Source organism: Scyliorhinus torazame, chromosome 10 (assembly GCF_047496885.1).
Source record: "Scyliorhinus torazame isolate Kashiwa2021f chromosome 10, sScyTor2.1, whole genome shotgun sequence".
Classification (NCBI taxonomy): Eukaryota; Metazoa; Chordata; class Chondrichthyes; order Carcharhiniformes; family Scyliorhinidae; genus Scyliorhinus; species Scyliorhinus torazame.
This window is the reverse complement of record NC_092716.1, coordinates 173,598,196-173,615,439: the sequence shown is the minus strand read 5'-3', so window position 1 is coordinate 173,615,439 and position 17,244 is coordinate 173,598,196. Positions and strand designations below refer to the sequence as shown.

The 17,244-nt window shown below is 48.4% G+C and overlaps 1 protein-coding gene across 1 annotated transcript in view; it reads left to right on the top strand.

The window, feature by feature from the left end:
- slc67a1 (solute carrier family 67 member 1) overlaps window positions 1–17,244 on the top strand; it is a 192,598-nt gene that overhangs the window by 107,748 nt on the left and 67,606 nt on the right. The window lies entirely within an intron of this gene.

Genomic DNA, 17,244 nt, shown 5'->3' with positions numbered 1-17,244 from the left:
TCCCTTTTAACACTGTCCAGGGATTTCCACAGCTTCCCTTGAAGGAATAGCAGAACCTGGCCTGCAGTAGTGGTAGGAGATTATTTTAGTGAAGAGGAAAGATGGCCCTTGAAGGAAACTCCAGCACAGGAGCTCCCAGAAAAAGTGGCACTGTGGCCTGCCCAGTATTCCCGGTGACATCTTAGCGTGAGGGGTTTAGTCTAGAAAGGTTTCAGGCGGCATGGTGGCACAATGGTTTGCACTGCTGTCTCACAATGCCAGGGACCCGGGTTCAATTCCGGCCTTGGTTGTCTGTCTGTGTGGAGTTTGCACATTCTTCCTGTGTCTGCGAGGGTTTCCTCCGGGTGCTCTGGGTTCCTCCCACAGATGTGCAGGTTAAGTGAATTGGCCATGCTAGATCACCCCTTCGTGTCCAAAGATGTGGGCAGCATGGTAGCACAAGTAGATAGCACTGTGGCTACAGAGTGCCAGGGTCCCAGAGTTCGATTCCCTGCTGGGTCACTGTCTGTGCGAAGTCTGCACGTTCTCCCCCTGTCTGCGTGGGTTTCCTCCGGGTGCTCCTGTTTCCTCCCACAGCCCAAAGACGTGCAGGTTAGGTGAATTGGCCATGCTAAATTGCCCTTAGTGACCAAAAGGTTGGGGGGTTATTCGGTTACGGGGATAGGGTGGAAATGAGGGCGTAAGTAGGTCAGTGCAGACTCGATAGGCCGAATGGCCTCCTGTACTCTATGTTCTATGTGCAGATAAGATGAGGTTACGTGGATAGAGTGGGAGAAGTGGGTCTGGATGGTGCTCTTTCAGAGGGTCGGTGCAGAATCAATGGGCCAAATGGCCTCCTTCTGCACTGTAGGGATTCTATGGATAGGTTGACTGTCTGGCCTTTGCTGAATCCAGTATGAGTCAGCCAGTAGTAGCAATTATGTAACTGCCTGGACTAAGAATTTAGGGGAGGCAGTGGAGTGGTGGTATTGTCACTGGACTGTGACCCAGAGACCCAGGGTAATGCTCTGGGGACCCAGGTTCAAATCCCACCAGTGCAGTTGGTGAAATTTGAATTCTATACAAGTGTGGAAGTCTAATGATGACCATGAAACCATTGTCGATTGTCATAATACCCATCTGGTTCACTAATGTCCTTAGGATTGGAAATTTGCTATCCCTACCCGGTCTGGACTACATGTGACTCCAGACCCACAGAAGTTCCTCAGGGATGGGCAATAAATGCTGGCCCAGTCAGCGATGCCCACATCCCATGAACAAAATTTTTTGAAAAGGAGAAAAGTTAATTTATGGGTGATTACGATTTTGAATCTTCACACCAATTTCAATAGAGTACTCCAACTGCATCAGTCTGACATTCCTATAGTTTTGCTGCAATAATTCTTGTCTGTCTGAATGAGGCTGGCAGTTTAGGCCTAAATTATGAACAATTGATCCACATCGGAAACTGGGTTAAGACTTTTAGAGTGAATGTAGAGAAAGGAGTTTATTATTCCATCGATTGGGGACTTCCAGTGACGGGGATGTGCTGAGTAGTCGCACATCAGATGACTCTTCTCTAGCACACAGCAAAATGGGCATTTTTGCCCGAATTTAGCCCGGAAAATCGGACTCCTTCATCCCCTCCCCCATGAAGAATGAGAAGGAGGAACGTATGCAAGGAAGCAGTAGCTCGAGAGACCGCAGGGAAGCAAGAAACGGCAGAAAGGGGCAGCGAGCGAGTCGGTGGATCCACGAGGTGAGGGGTCCCTGGCCACCCCGAGTGACAGAGACTGGCAACCTGAACAGTCCCCGTCCCCCCTGTTCCTAACTAAGGAACTAACCGCAATGAGATCAAGGTGGAGATCCAAATGGCGGTGGCGGAGGCACAGGCCTCTATGCAGACGGCGCTCGACGGAATGGGAAGGAGCTGGAGACCCAGGAGAAAACGATCCAAGAACTCGATAAAGCAGCGATGGACCAAAATGATCGGATCGTCGCCCTGGAGGCCAAGATAAAGAGGTTGGTGGAGACCCAAGGGAACCTGAAAGAGAAGGTCGAGGACCGAGTGAACCGATCCAGGCATCAAAACATTAGAATAATGGGCCTGTCAGAGGGAATTGAAGACCGAGTCCCAACTGACTACGTGACCCAGATGCTGGGCAGCCTGGTTGGAAGGACACCTTCCCCGAGCTGCTAGAGATCAACGGGGCATGTACAAAGCCCAAGGCCGGGGAGCAGCCAAGGGCAATAATAGGCAAGCTGCACAGGTACCAGGATCGGGAGAGGACCCTGTGTTGGGGTTGGCAGACAAAAACAAGCAGTTGGGAGGGACACTGGGTAAGGGCATTGGGGTGGACCTAGCAAAGTTCAACCACGTGAAGTCGGCCCTGTACAACCTTGGGTAGGATGCTCTTTCCAAGAGCCGGTGCAGACTCGATGGGCCGAATGGCCTCCTTCTGCACTGTAAATTCTATGTAATCTATGTAAAAAAAAAAACCCAGTACAAAAACAATGTTATATTCGGGATGTTATTCCCGGCCAGGCTCTGGGTGACATACCAGAATAAGGAATATTATTTCATCACCCTGGCAGAGGCGACAAGTTCGTCCGTATGAACGGGCTGGACAAAAGGCAAACGAGGCAGCGGTGAAGAAGACAAAATAGTGATAGACATGGACAATTTGGTATGGGACTGCACTGCCTTGCTCATAGAAAGGAAGGGGCAAGGTCATCAGAGCACGGGAGGGAGAGGAGGTAGGAAGGGGCAAGGGCAGCAGAGCATAGGGGAGGGTCAGGAGATAGAGAGGACAGCAGCAAAACGGGCATGGGAGGGAGTCAGTGCAACCCCGGGAGGCGAACCTCCACATTAGCATTAGGTTCGGCAGACAAAAGCAAGCAGCTGGGAGAGACACAAGATAAGGATATACCCAGACATTGGGTAGGTCATGGTGTTATGGGCCAGGGTGTGGCCCAGCACACGGCATACTTACTGGTATAAGACCTGTTAGTGATACTCTGTTCCCCTTTTCAAACATCAGATTTGAATTCCCCCCAGAAAGCAATTATCTCTTTTAAGTTACCAAGTAGTCTGGAAATCGCTTTTAAAATGAAGATAGAGAAACATTTCTTTCAATCTGTGCAGTTCAAAACCAGTCCAAACCCAAAGTGAAAGTAAAAACTCAGAGCCACATCCTAGCTGCACCCACACAATGACATCCCTTAAAGGGACATTCTCATGACAATAGTCAGCAGTGTCCTTGACGGGCACCGGTAGTCCTGGTAAGCGCATATGCCTCCAACTGGGACGACACAGAATTTATAAAGAAGACCATGGTGGAAATTCCTGACATAGACATGCACCGACTGATCATGGGGGCGGGGGCGTTTAACTGTGTACAGGACCCACTGACGGACAGATCAAGCCCCAGAACGGGGAAAACAGCAGGCATAGCTAGGGAACTGGGAACGTTTATGGAACAAATGGGGGCAGTGGACCCATGGTGGTTCATGCACTCGGGTGAGAAGGAATTTTCATTCTTCTCACCAGTACACTAGGCCTACACCTGCATCGATTTTTTGTTGTGAGGCAATCGGTGCTTCCAGAAATAGTCAGAGCAGAATACTCCGTAAATGTAATCTCTGACTACGCCCCACATTACCTGGATGTGAGGTTGGAGACGGGCCATGCCCAGTGCCCCACATGGAGGTTGGACACGACCCTCTTGGTCAACAAGGTCTTCTGCCAGAAAACATCACAGGCCATAGGCGAGTATATTACTAACAACCGGAACGGGGCAGTCTCGCCTTCCACGTTCAGGGAGGCACTGAAGGCTGTGATTAAGGGAGAAATTATTGCCTACCAGGCTCATAGAGATAGGAAAGAATGGGCTGCTCGGCAACAATTGATCGACTCCATACTGGAAGTCGACAGACCATACTCCGAGGCACCGGCCGTAGAGCTTCTGGTGGAGAGGAAAAAGCTGCAAATGGACTTTAACCTGTTATCCACCAGGAAATCAGTGTACCAACTCTGCCAAACATAGGGGACCTTCTGTGAGCATGGAGAGAAGGCTAGCCGCTTGCTTGCTCACCAGTGGAGAAAGCAGGCAGTGATGAGGGAAGTAGCGCAGGTGAAGGATAGCAGAAGCAGACTGGTAGCCGAACCAAAAAAGGTCAACAAAACTTTAGACATCTTCTACTGGGAATTGTGCACCTCCAAGCCCCCGATAGAACTCTGATGAAATGGTTCCTTGATGGACTGGACATGCCAGTCATGGGTAATAGATGAAGGAAGCTGGAAGCACCAATAGGACTGGGAGAGGTCATGGAAAGCATCAACTCCATGCAGGTGCACGGACGGCACGGTGGCGCTGTGGTTAGCCCTTCTGCCTCACAGTGCTGAGGGCCCAAGTTCATCCCAGCCCCGGGTCACTGTCCTTGTGGAGTTTTCGCATTCTCCCCGTGTCTGCCTGGGTCTCACCCCCACAATCCAAAAAGATGTGGAGTGTAGGTAAATTGGCCACACTAAATTGCCCCTTAATTCGAAAAAAAAAGAAATGGGTATTCTAAATGTATTTTTTTTTAAACAAAAAAAAGAACAACTCTATGCTGGGGGGAATGCGCCGGGACCCAATGGGTTCCCGGCGGACGTTTACAAAAAATGTGAGGCTGCACTCGTCCTGCACCTGTGGGAGATGTTCAGAGACTCACTAGCGAGGGGCAGCCTGCCATCAACGCTAACACAGGCCACAATATCGCTGATACCCAAAAACGACCCAACGGAATGCGGATCTTATAGGCCCATTTCGCTGCTTAATGTGGACATGAAAATACTCGCAAATGTCCTAGCCAAGCAGCTGTAGAACTGCGTACCAAGGCGGCATGTGGCGCAGTGGATAGCACTGGGTCTGCGGCGCTGAGGACCCGGGTTTGAATTTAGTGTGGATTGACCACGCTAAATTGCCCCTAAATTGGATAATAATTGGGTACTTTTTAAAAGAACTGCGTACCAGAGGTGGTCAGAAGAAGACCAGCCAAGTTTTGTTACGGGTAGACAGCTAAATGCGAACATCAGACGGCTGCTGAACATGATAATGACCCCACCTGGGGAGAGAACACCAGAGGTGATTGTCTCTCTGGACGCAGAGACAGTGTCCAATGGAAGTACCTCATTGAGATACTAGAGCGGTTTGGGCTAGGGACAGAGTTCACCTCGTGGGTGAAACCCCTGTACAACGCCCCAAAGGTGAGTGTTCAGTCCAACACCACCAGCTCTGAATACTTCTAGCGGCACAGAGGTACAAAGCAGGGATGCCCGCTGTCCCCGTTCTAGTTGAGCCACTGGTGATTGCCCTGCGAGACACAAGAGGCTGGAAGAGAATCCGAAGGGGAGAATGTACAAACTCCACACGAACAGTGACCCAGGGCCGGGATTTAAACTCGGTTCCTCAGTGCCGTAGGCCCAGTGCTAACCACTGTGTCACATCCCACCCTCAAAAAATGTAAACATAATTCCGTACATAACACCCTCTCCCAACCAACAACCATACACCGCCAACATAGTTTATACAAACAATTCCCAAGTCCCTGCATTTCCACTCGCTGATACCGCCTAAACTGAACTGAACTAACTCCCCCTTCCCCCCTTATTCCCTAACCACCCCCCTTTTATTGTATCTGCTGACAGTTTAGTTTTCCCCGAAGAAGTTGACAAACCCTAGCATTGACCCTCTCAGGGCAAACTTATAGACTGAGAAACCCGGCCACGTCGCTAACCCGTACACCCAATTTCAGGGGCTTCGAGTCCCTCCACGCTAATAAGATCCGTCTCCGGGCTACCAAGGAGGCAAAGGCCTCTCTCTCCCCCTGGACTCCCAGGTCTTCCGACACTAAAAAATTGCCACCTCTGGACTCGATACCACCCTTATCTTTAATACCGTGGACATGACATCAGCAAATCCTTGCCAGAACCCCCCTAAGCTTCGGACATGCCCAGAACCTGTGAACATGATTTGCAGGCCCTCCCGCACACCGCACACACCAAAAAACCGGCTCATCCGGGCCACCGTCATGTGTGTCCGGTGAATCACCTTGAATTGTATCAGGCTGAGCCTGGCACATGATGAGGACGTGTTGACTCTGCTCAGAGCGTCTGCCCACAGACCTGCCTTTAGCTCCTTACCCAGCTCATCTTCCCATTCGCGCTTCACGTCCCCTATCTGGGTTCCCTCCCACTCTATAAGTTCTTTATAAATTTCCGAGACCTTCCCCTCCCCCACCACCGTTTATGAAACTACCCTGTCCTGTATCCCCTGTGGCGGTAGAAGCGGAAAGGTCGAAACCTGCCTTTGCACAAAGCCCCTCACCTGCAGATAGCGAAACCCATTCCCTCCCGGCAATTCGAACTCCTCTTCCAATCCCTCCAAACAAACAAAGCTCCCATCGATAAACAGATCCCACAGCCTCTCAATACCTGCTTTCTGCCACCTCCAAAACCCCCCATCCAACCTCTCTGGGACAAACCGGTGATTGCCACACATTAGAATCCACACCGACGCTCCCTCCACTCCCATATGCTTCCGTCACTGTCTCCAAACTCTCGGAGCCGCCACCACCACCAGGTTTGTAAAGTACCGAGCCAGCGAGAACAGCAGAGGTGCCGTTGCCAGTGCTCCTAAACTTGTGCCCCTACATGATGCCGCCTCTACTCGCTCCATACAGACCCCGCCCCCACTACCCACTTCCTGATCATGGCTATACTTGCTGTCCAGTAGTAATTCCTAATGTTCGGCAGGGCCAACCCCTACCCCCACCTCGGCTTCAACAGTACTTTCCTTACTCCGGGGGTTTTACTGGCCCCCACAAATCCAGAGATCACCGCATTAACCCACTTAAAAAGGCCCTGGTATAAAAGTAGGGAGACACTGGAAAACAAACAAAAATCTCAGGAGAACCGTCATCTTTATGGTCTGTACCCTCCCCGCCAGTGACGACGGGAACATGTCCCATCTCCGAACGTCCTCCTTCATTTGCTCAACTAACTGGGCCAGATTTAATTTATGCAACTGCTCCCATCCCCGTGCTCCTGAATTCACAAGTATCGAAAACTCCCTCCCACCACTTTAAACAGCAACTCCCCCAGTCTCCTCTCCTGCCCCCTCGCCTGGATCACAAAAACTTCACTTTTTTCCATATTCAATTTATACCCCAAATTCCCTGAAGATTTGCACAATCTCTCCCATCCCCCCTAGCGGGTCAGCAATAATCAAGGAAGCATTTGACCGAGTATGGCACTAAGGAGCCCTCTGGAGTCAATGGGAATCATGGGGAAAACCCTCCACTGCTTGGAGTCATACCCAACACAGATAAGATGGTTGGAGGGCAATAATCACAGCTCCAGGACATCACTGCAGATGTCCTAGGCGCAATCATCTTCAGCTGCTTCATCAATGACCTTCAATCGTAAGGTCAGAAGTTTGTATGTTCGCTGATGAATGCACGATGTTCACCATTCACAACTCCTCGGATCTTGAAGCAGCTCATGTCCAAATGGAGCAAGATCTGGATAATATCCAGGCTTAGGCTTACAAGTGGGAAGTAACCTTTGCACCACACATGTTCCAGGTAGGACCATCTCCAACAAGAGAGGATCGAACCATCACCCCTTGACATTCAATGGCTTTACCATCAATGGATTCCCACACAATCAACATTTTGGGGTTTACCCTTGACCAGAAGCTGAATTAGGCTAGCCATATAAATACTGTGGCTATCAAAGCAGGTTAAAGGCTAGGAATCCTGCAGCAAATAATTCACCTCCTGACTTCCCAAAGCCTATCCACCATCCATAAGGCACAGTGTAATGGACTGTGAGCAGCCTGCTTGATAGCTACCCCTTCCACAAGCTGTCAATCCCTTCACCACTGACAAACAATGGCAGCTGTTGTACCACCTACAAGATGCATTGCAGGAACTCACCAAGGTTCCTTAGACCGCGCCATCCAAACTCATGACCACTGCCATTTAGAAAGACTGATACTTGGGAACCCAACCACCTGAAGGTTTTGCTCCAAGTCACTTACCATCCTGACTTGAAAATGTATTGCTTCTCCTTCACTGTCGCTGGATTAAAATCCTGGAATTCCCTCCCTAATAGCACTGTTGGTGTACGTGCACCTCGGGGACTGCAGCGATTCAAGAAGGCAGCCCACCAGCACATTCTCAAGGGCAATTAAGGATAGGCAATAAATGCTGGCCTAGCCCACATCCTACAATGAAAGAAAATCTCACTACCAGTGTCATTATTCTTACTCTTAAGAATCGGAATCGCTGCTGCCTACGGAGCTGAGGATCCGGGTTCGATCCCAGCCCCGGGTCACTGTCTGTGTGGAGTTTGCACATTCTCCCCATGTCTGCGTGGGTTTCACCTCCATCATAAGACCATAAGACATAGGAGCAGAATTAGGTCACTCGGCCCATTGAGTCTGCTCCACCGTTCAATCATGGCTGATATTTTTCTTATCCCCAACCTCCTGTCTTTTCCACCTGATCCCCTTATTAATCAAGAACCTATCTATCTCTGTCTTTTTAAAAATAAATTTAAAGTACCCAATTCATTTTTTCCAATTAAGGGGCAACTTAGCGTGGCTAATCCACCTAGCCTGCACAACTTTGGGTTGTGGGGGCGAAACCCACACAAACACGGGGAGAATGTGCAAACTCCACACGGACAGTGACCCAGAGCCGGGATCGAACTTGGGACCTCGGCGCCGTGAGGCAGCAGGGCTAACCCACTGTGCCACCGTGCTGCCCTATCTATCTCTGTCTTAAACACACTCCGTGATTTGTTCCACAGATTCACCACCCTCTGGCTGAAGAAATTCCTCCTCATCTCTGTTTTAAAGAATCGTCCTTTTAGTCTGAGATTGTACCCTTTTGTTCCAATTTTTCCTACTAGTGGAAACATCCTCTCCATGTCCACTATATCCAGGCCTCGCAGGACCCTGTAAGTTTCAATAAGATCCCCCCCTCATTCTTCTAAACTCCAAGGAGTACAGATCCAGGGCGGGATTCTCTGATCCTGAGGCTAGGTGTTGACACCGTCATAAACGCCGTCGCGTTTCTCGACGCGTCAACATGGCCTCAGGAGCAACAATTCTGACCCCTACACGGGGCCAGCACGGCACTGGAGCGACCCACATCGCTCCAGCTGCCGATCCTTGTGTCAGATGGGTGCCGTGGGTCTGCGCATGTGCAGTGAGGCCGGTGCCAATGTGTGCATGTGCAGTGGCACCCTTCTTCGCGTCGGCCCCGATGCAACATGGTGCAGGGCTACAGGGGCCGGTGCAAACAAAAGAGGCCCCCAGCCCAAGAGGCTGACCTGCCAATCGGTAGGCTCCGATCGCGGGCCAGGCCACAACGGAGGCCCTCCCCGGTGTCGGACCCCCCCCCCACCCCAACCAGGTCGCCCCCGGATGCATCTATGCCGAGGTCCCGTCGGGTAACAGCAGGTGTGGACAGCACTGGCGGGACTCAACTTTTAAAAAAAATAAACTTAGAGTACCCAATTCATATTTTCCAATTAAGGGGCAATTTAGCGTGTTCAATCCACCTACCTTGAACATCTTTGGGCTGTGGGGGCGAACCCACGCAAACACAGGGAGAATGTGCAAACTCCACACGGACAGTGACCCAGAGCCGGGATTCTGCTTTTTTAGTGTGGCCGCTCAGCCCGTCCAGGGCCGAGAATCGCCAGGGGGCCCCGTAGAGCACCCCCCCGCCGGCGCCAATGGCACCGATTTCTCCGCTCTCCGGACCCATTCACTTAAACTATCCTCTGCACTTTTTGCTTTACCACTCATCTTAGTGTCGTCTACAAACTTGGACACATTGCACTTGGTCCCCAACTCCAAATCATCTATGTTAATTGTGAACAATTGTGGGCCCAACACTGATCCCTGAGGGACACCACTAGCTACTGATTGCCAACCAGAGAAACACCCATTAATCCCCGCTCTTTGCTTTCTACTAATTAACCAATTCTCTATCCATGCTACTACTTTACCCTTAATGCCATGCATCTTTATCTTATGCAGCAACCTTTTGTGTGGCACCTTGTCAAAAGCTTTCTGGAAATCCAGATATACCACATCCATTGGCTCCCCGTTATCTACCGCACTGGTAATTTCCTCAAAAAATTCCACTAAATTAGTTAGGCACGTCCTGCCCTTTATGAACCCATGCTGCTTCTGCCTAATGGGACAATTTCCATCCAGATGCCTCGCTATTTCTCCCTTGATGATAGATTCCAGCATCTTCCCTACTACCGAAGTTAAGCTAACTGGCCTATAATTACCCGCTTTCTGCCTACCTCCTTTTTTAAACAGTGGTGTCACGTTTGCTAATTTCCAATCCGCCGGGACCACTCCAGAGTCTAATGAATTTTGGTAAATTATCACTAGTGCATTTGCAATTTCCCTAGCCATCTCTTTTAGCACTTTGGGATGCATTCCATTAGGGCCAGGAGACTTGTCTACCTTTAGCCCCATTAGCTTGCCCATCACTTCCTCCTTAGTGATAACAATCATCTCAGGGTCCTCACCTGTCATAGCTTCATTTCCATCAGTCACTGGCATGTTATTTGTGTTTTCCACTGTGAAGACCGACCCAAAAAACCTGTTCAGTTCCTCAGCCATTTCCTCATCTCCCATGATTAAATCTCTCTTCGCATCCTCTGAAGGACCAATATTTACCTTAACCACTCTTTTTTGTTTTATATATTTGTAGAAACTTTTACTATCTGTTTTTATATTCTGAGCAAGTTTACTCTCATAATCTATCTTACTCTTCTTTATAGCTTTTTTCGTTGCTTTCTGGTGCCCCCTAAAGATTTCCCAGTCCTCCAGTCTCCCACTAATCTTTGCCTCTTTGTATGCTTTTTCCTTCAATTTCATACACCCTTATTTCCTTAGATATCCACGGTCGATTTTCCCTCTTTCTACCATCCTTCCTTTTTGTTGGTATAAACCTTTGCTGAGCTCTGTGAAAAATCTCTTGGAAGGTTCTCCACTGTTCCTTAACTGTTTCACTATAAAGTCTTTGCTCCCAGTCTACCTTATACCAGACCCTTATACAGCCTCAGAAGTACATCCCTGGTCTTGTATTCTAGCCCTCTTGCCATGAATTGCATTTGCCTTCCTAACTGCAGACTGAACCTGCACGTTAACCTTAAGATAATCTTGAAAAAGAACTCCCAGGTCCCTTTGTGCTTCTGATTTCCTAACCATTTCCCCATTTAGAAAATAGTCTATGCCTCCATTCCTCCCTCCAAAGTGCATAACTTCACACTTTTTCACATTGTATTCCATCTGCCACTTCTTTGCCCACTCTCCTAGCCTGTGCAAGTCCTTCTGCAGCCCATCTCTTCAATCAAGAGTTGTAAAACCTCATAAAAAATATATGTATATGAACTGCGCCTCCAGACTTTCCAGCACCAAGCTTAAAAAAATATATATATATGAAACTAAAGTCATGTTCTACTTTTCTTAACATAAATATGAATTAAACTTAGTTATGCATTGTTCCTCACAGTATCTAAAATTACATTGAAAAAGACATATTCTTTATTCGGCTTTCTATAAATTGGTCACAGGAGTATCTTGTCTGCCCTTCCATTTAAATGAACAGCAGCTTCTGAACAACATTACAGGCTTCTGTGAACAATCCTAAGAATAAGGCCAATAATTCAAACTAATGTGTAGTTGAGAGAAAATCTACTGGTCAATCCAGCCTCCCCAAGCAATTATGGTATATGGTGCATTACAACACATAGATCCCCTAGCCTAGCCAGCCCTGGCAGCCAGATAATCTCCCAGGAGAGGTGAAAAACTCTGAATAAAAGCCCAGGTCAATTTGAGGGAGAAAGAAATTCTGAAAAAATCTTTCTATCCCTATTCCCCAGTTTTAGGTGACTAATACTAGTCTGATGGCCACTCGTTCTAATTGATGTTAAGGCAGTACAAAGCTCTTGCCAGAGGTGACCTCTGTCATAGCCAAAATGTGCAAGACTTCTTGCAAGTACGTCTGAATCCAAATCATCAGCTTCAATTAAATAAGATGAGCTTCTCTGTTACCTTAGTGCTGTTAGAAACAAATGAGCCTTCCAGTAATTATGATTAATAAGGCAACGCCCTCACATAATGTTCTCACTGTCACTTCAATGAGGCAATCTTACAGGATTATGGATACTCCCAATGAATCAGAGCTGCAACTCCTTTCTACGTTGCTGCTGAAGGCAACTATTAACTGATCACTTAATTATTAATGAAGAATGAAGTGGTATTAAGTATTTACGTATGCTGCCTGGTTTAGTCTTATGGCTGTGATCCAGGTGTATTTTGGGGTGAGTTTCCCCACTATTTTTGAGTTGTTCGAAGAGAAAGTGGTTCTTGATACGCATTTTGTTATATTTTACTAAATTAAAGGCTCAATATAGCATGTTGTCATTGTTTTGTATTCTGCAGTGACAATCTGGGAAGTGGGTGTCAATGAGGTACTAGTTGGAGACACATGCAGGGTATTACTTAAAACCTTTGGGTGCCCTGTTTGCCAATTTCTCCCCTTTTTGCCTGAAGCTGCAAATTTACTTTGGATATCATTACTCAATACATGGCCACCCGCTCATGTTATAAGAACATAAGAACTAGGAGCAGGAGTAGGCCATCTGGCCCCTCGACCCTGCTCCGCCATTCAATGAGATCATGGCTGATCTTTTGTGGACTCAGCTCCACTTTCCGGCCCGATCACCATAACCCTTAATCCCTTTATTCTTCAAAAAACTATCTATCTTTATCTTAAAAACATTTAATGAAGGAACCTCAACTGCTTCACTGGGCAAGGAATTCCATAGATTCACAACCCTTTGGGTGAAGATGTTCCTCCTAATCTCAGTCCCAAATCTACTTCCCCTTATTTTGAGGCTATGCCCCCTAGTTCTGCTTTCACCCGCCAGTGGAAACAACCTGCCCGCATCTATCCTATCTATTCCCTTCATAATTTTATACGTTTCTATAAGATCCCCCCGCATCCTTTGAAATTCCAACGAGTACAGGCCCAGTCTACTCAACCTCTCCTCGTAATCCAACCCCTTCAGCTCTGGGATTAACCTAGTGAATCTCCTCTGCACACTCTGCAATGCCAGTACGTCCTTTCTCAGGTAAGGAGACCAAAACTGAACACAATACCCCAGGTGTGGCCTCACTAACACCTTATACAATTGCATAACCGCCCTAGTCTTAAACTCCATCCCTCTAGCAATGAAGGACAACATTCCATTTGCCTTCTTAATCACCTGTTGCACCTGTAAACCAACTTTTTGCGACTCATGCACTAGCACACCCAGGTCTCTCTGCACAGCGGCATGTTTTAATATTTTATCATTTATATAATAATCCCTTTTGCTATTATTCCTACCAAAATGGATAACCTCACATTTGTCAACATTGTATTCCATCTGCCAGACCCTAGCCCATTCACTTAACCTATCCAAATCCCTCTGCAGACTTCCAGTATCCTCTGCATTTTTTGCTTTATCACTCATCTTAGTGTCGTCTGCAAACCTGGACACATTGCACTTTGTCTCCAACTCCAAATCATCTATGCTCAGGCGACATTCTTCATACGTGTGCTTAGATGGTGAATATTAATATAGCCTCTGATTTCAGGGAAGGACCACATCATCCTTCAGTTTCACTTTATTAGTCTCATTGAAAACAGTTGGAACCCTAATCCATTGAGCAACACTGATTGCCATCAGCAGCGTAGATCAAATTGAAAGAGATGGCAATATATATGCATCTTAAAAACAGCCGGGGAAAAGTAAAGAAACAAAGTTCAGACAATAGCACATCAAAGCGCAACAAGGTGAAGCCCAGCATAATGCAAAAGCAGTGGTACCCCTGAGAAAAATCTGAGCTGCAAATCAAAAGTTGCCATTTATGATTTTCAAGACATCTTTCATCGGGAGGATATCTTGGATATTCCTGAATCAGCACGATTCTTGTACTTCCCCAATGGTTCTCGGGGTAAAGGCACCATCAAGTGCTGTAATGTGTTAAAAAAACCAGTAGGTCCATGTTCTGTCTGTGGTCTGTCCTGAGTTAACTAGTCAGCCAAGCAAAGGTAGGGGTGTTACAGTTGGCTTCAGTACACCTAGGTTAGGGAGAAATAAAAATCAACCAATGTTTCTCCTCTGATAGCTATCCAGTGACACCAACTGGAAAGTGCACGTCAGGACATTGGAAGAGGACATAACTGTGATTAGCTGTGATAGCTTCAGAGTTGAATAGTTTCTTGTGAGTTGCTGTGGGAATAGCACCTCGGTAAGAGTCAATGCCTTCAAGGGAGTAGGAGAAAAAATTTGAAAAATTCACCAGCTACATTTTCATTCTCCTGCAACATTGTTGTTCCTCAGTGACTGTCTCTTTGATAGCGTGATATCTGTCATTGCTTAAATTCATGTGAACCTGACTCATCCTGAATTGACATTTCACCTTTCTGCTCTTGCATATTTCCTATGTGACACAGTCATAATTTTCGACTTGTGCAGATCTGAGATTTAATATATGTGGGCTAGCACAGGTAGTACTGTGCCTCATTGCTCGACAGTGTACACACACAGTATATGCCACATTTATCCACAGAAAATACTAGAAATACACAACAGGCTGATCACCTGAAATAAAAAGGATAGGCTAACATTTTGCACGTCGCACTTTTGTCTGAAAAATTCTCGTGATGCATTTCCATTCAAGACATGAATCCAGGGGCAGCACGGTGGCGCAGTGGGTTAGCACTGCTGCCTCACAGTGCCGAGGTTCCAGGTTCGATCCCGACTCTGGGTCACTGTCCGTGTGGAGTTTGCACATTCTCCCTGTGTTTGCGTGGGTTTTGTCCCCACAACCCAAAGATGTGCAGGGTAGGTGGATTGGCCACACTAAATTGACCCTTAATTTAAAAAAAACTCATGAATCCCATCTTTCGCTCAGATGCTGATGAAACTGCTCTGTTTTCCCAACATTGTCTGCTTTATTTTTAAATCTCCAGAATTTGTATTTTTTCCTTTTATCTCCATATTTTAACTATTTGGAATCAAATTATTTTGGAGTTTAGCTGCAATCAAGAAAAGTAATGAGTTGTAAAAAGGTCCAGGTGGTCAGAATTACGTCATTTGTGACAGGCATATGACTGTGAGGCTGACTATTCTTTTGTTCTCGTCTTTCAGGTCAATGCCTGTATAACCTTGGCTATCGCTCATAAGCATCTATGTTTACATTAAACATTTCCTGATATTTACAGCTCAAGTAACTTTACACAGGAGGACCTCTATGTACAATGGTGGGAAGGTCTTTACTCTTCCCATTGACCCTTTGTTACTGTTACCCCAAACTTCAGTGCTTCCCTCAGCTTGCGCTCGTGGACTTTGAAATGTGTCAGTCTGGAACACCCGGTTGTGGTCAACTCCTTGCACTAGAAGACCAACAAGTTTCAGGCAAAGCGACTTCCGGTTGCGGCCATGCCTGGATAGGTCGCACGTTCGGCAGCTCCCGCCAGGAACGAGGGGCCCCAACGGAACTTATTCGACGGCTTCCAGTCGCTTCCAGGGAAGGTGATAGCAAGGTCCCCCCGACAGTATATGGATTGGACCAGGAGTGGAGCGGTGAAAAAAGGGATCTTCGAGCAGCGAAAAGTGAGAGGGAGAAAAAGCAAGATGGCGGCGGGTGGAGACCAAGCAGCATGGTTGCAGGAGCAGCAGGGGTTTCTTAAACGCTTCTTTGAGGAGCTGAAGACCAAAATGCTGGCGCCAATGAAGGCGGCGATTGAGAAGCTAGTGGAGACACAGAAGGCCCAAGGGGCGGCGATCCGAGAGGTGCGGCAAAAAGCCTCGGAGAACGAGGACAAGATCTTGGGCCTGGCAGTGAAGGTGGAGGCGCACGAGGCGCTGCACAAGAGGTGGGCGGAATGATTTGAGGACCTGGAGAATAGGTCGAGGAGGAAGAATCTTCGGATTCTGGGTCTCCCTGAAAGAGTGGAGGGGCCCGATGCCGGGGCATATGTGAGCACGATGCTCAATTCGCTGATGTGCGTGGGAGCCTTCCCGAGGCCCCTGGAGCTAGATGGGGCGCATCGGGTCCTGGCAAGGAGACCCAAGGCCAATGAGCCACCAAGGGCTGTAGTGGTGAGGTTTCACCGCTTTATGGATAGAGAGTGTGTCTCGAGATGGGCCAAGAAAGAGCGGAGCAGCAGGTGGGAGAACACGGAGATCCGAATCTACCAGGACTGGAGTGCAGAGGTGGCCAAGAAGAGAGCTGGCTTTAATCGAGCTAAGGCGGTGCTCCATCGGAAAGGGGTGAAGTTCGGTATGCTGCAGCCAGCACGATTGTGGGTCACATTCCAGGATCGGCACCAAACGCCTGAGGAGGCTTGGAGCTTTATACAGACTGAAAAGTTGGACTCAAATTGAGGGTTTGTTGTTGTGGGGGGATGTTTGTTTGCTGTATATAACTACGGTTGTAACTACGTGTAGGGAACGTTCCCTTGGTTGGGTGCTGGATGGGGATGGGTGAAGGGATTTGATGGGGAGACTGTGGGAGAGTGTGGGCATCAGTGTTGGAGGGAGGGGAGGCCCGGGGATGGGGAATTGAGGTAAGGTCGCAAAAGGAGGTGCGCCAGAGGGGGCGGGGCTGGCTCAGGAAAGCGCGGGCCTTTTCCCGCGCTAGGGAAGGACGGAGGTGGAGGTCGGAGGGAGGGGGCGTACTGGAGAGGAGCGCACACTGACTGCCAGCGAGGAGGGGGAGGGGGCTTCCCACACTGGGGGGGTCGATGGGAAGGCGTGAGAGGCCGGGGTCAGCAGGAGTCAGCTGACTTACAGGAGTGTTATGGAGGGGAGCAAAAGAGCTAGATATGGATTTAGCGGGGGGTGGGGGGTATAGGGTTGCTGTTGCATTGGCCAAAAGGGAACTGGAAATAGGAGAGGTGGTCGGGGCGGGGGTCCGCCATCCGGGGGACTGGAGGGTACGTGACTGGCCTAGAAAAGGAGATGGCTAGTCGGCAGGGGGGTGAGCAGCCCCCCAATCCGGCTGATAACTTGGAATGTGAGGGGCCTGAATGGGCCGGTCAAGAGGGCCCGAGTGTTCGTGCACATAAAGGGACTGAAGGCAGACGTGGTCATGCTTCAGGCGACACATTTGAAGGTGGCAGATCAGG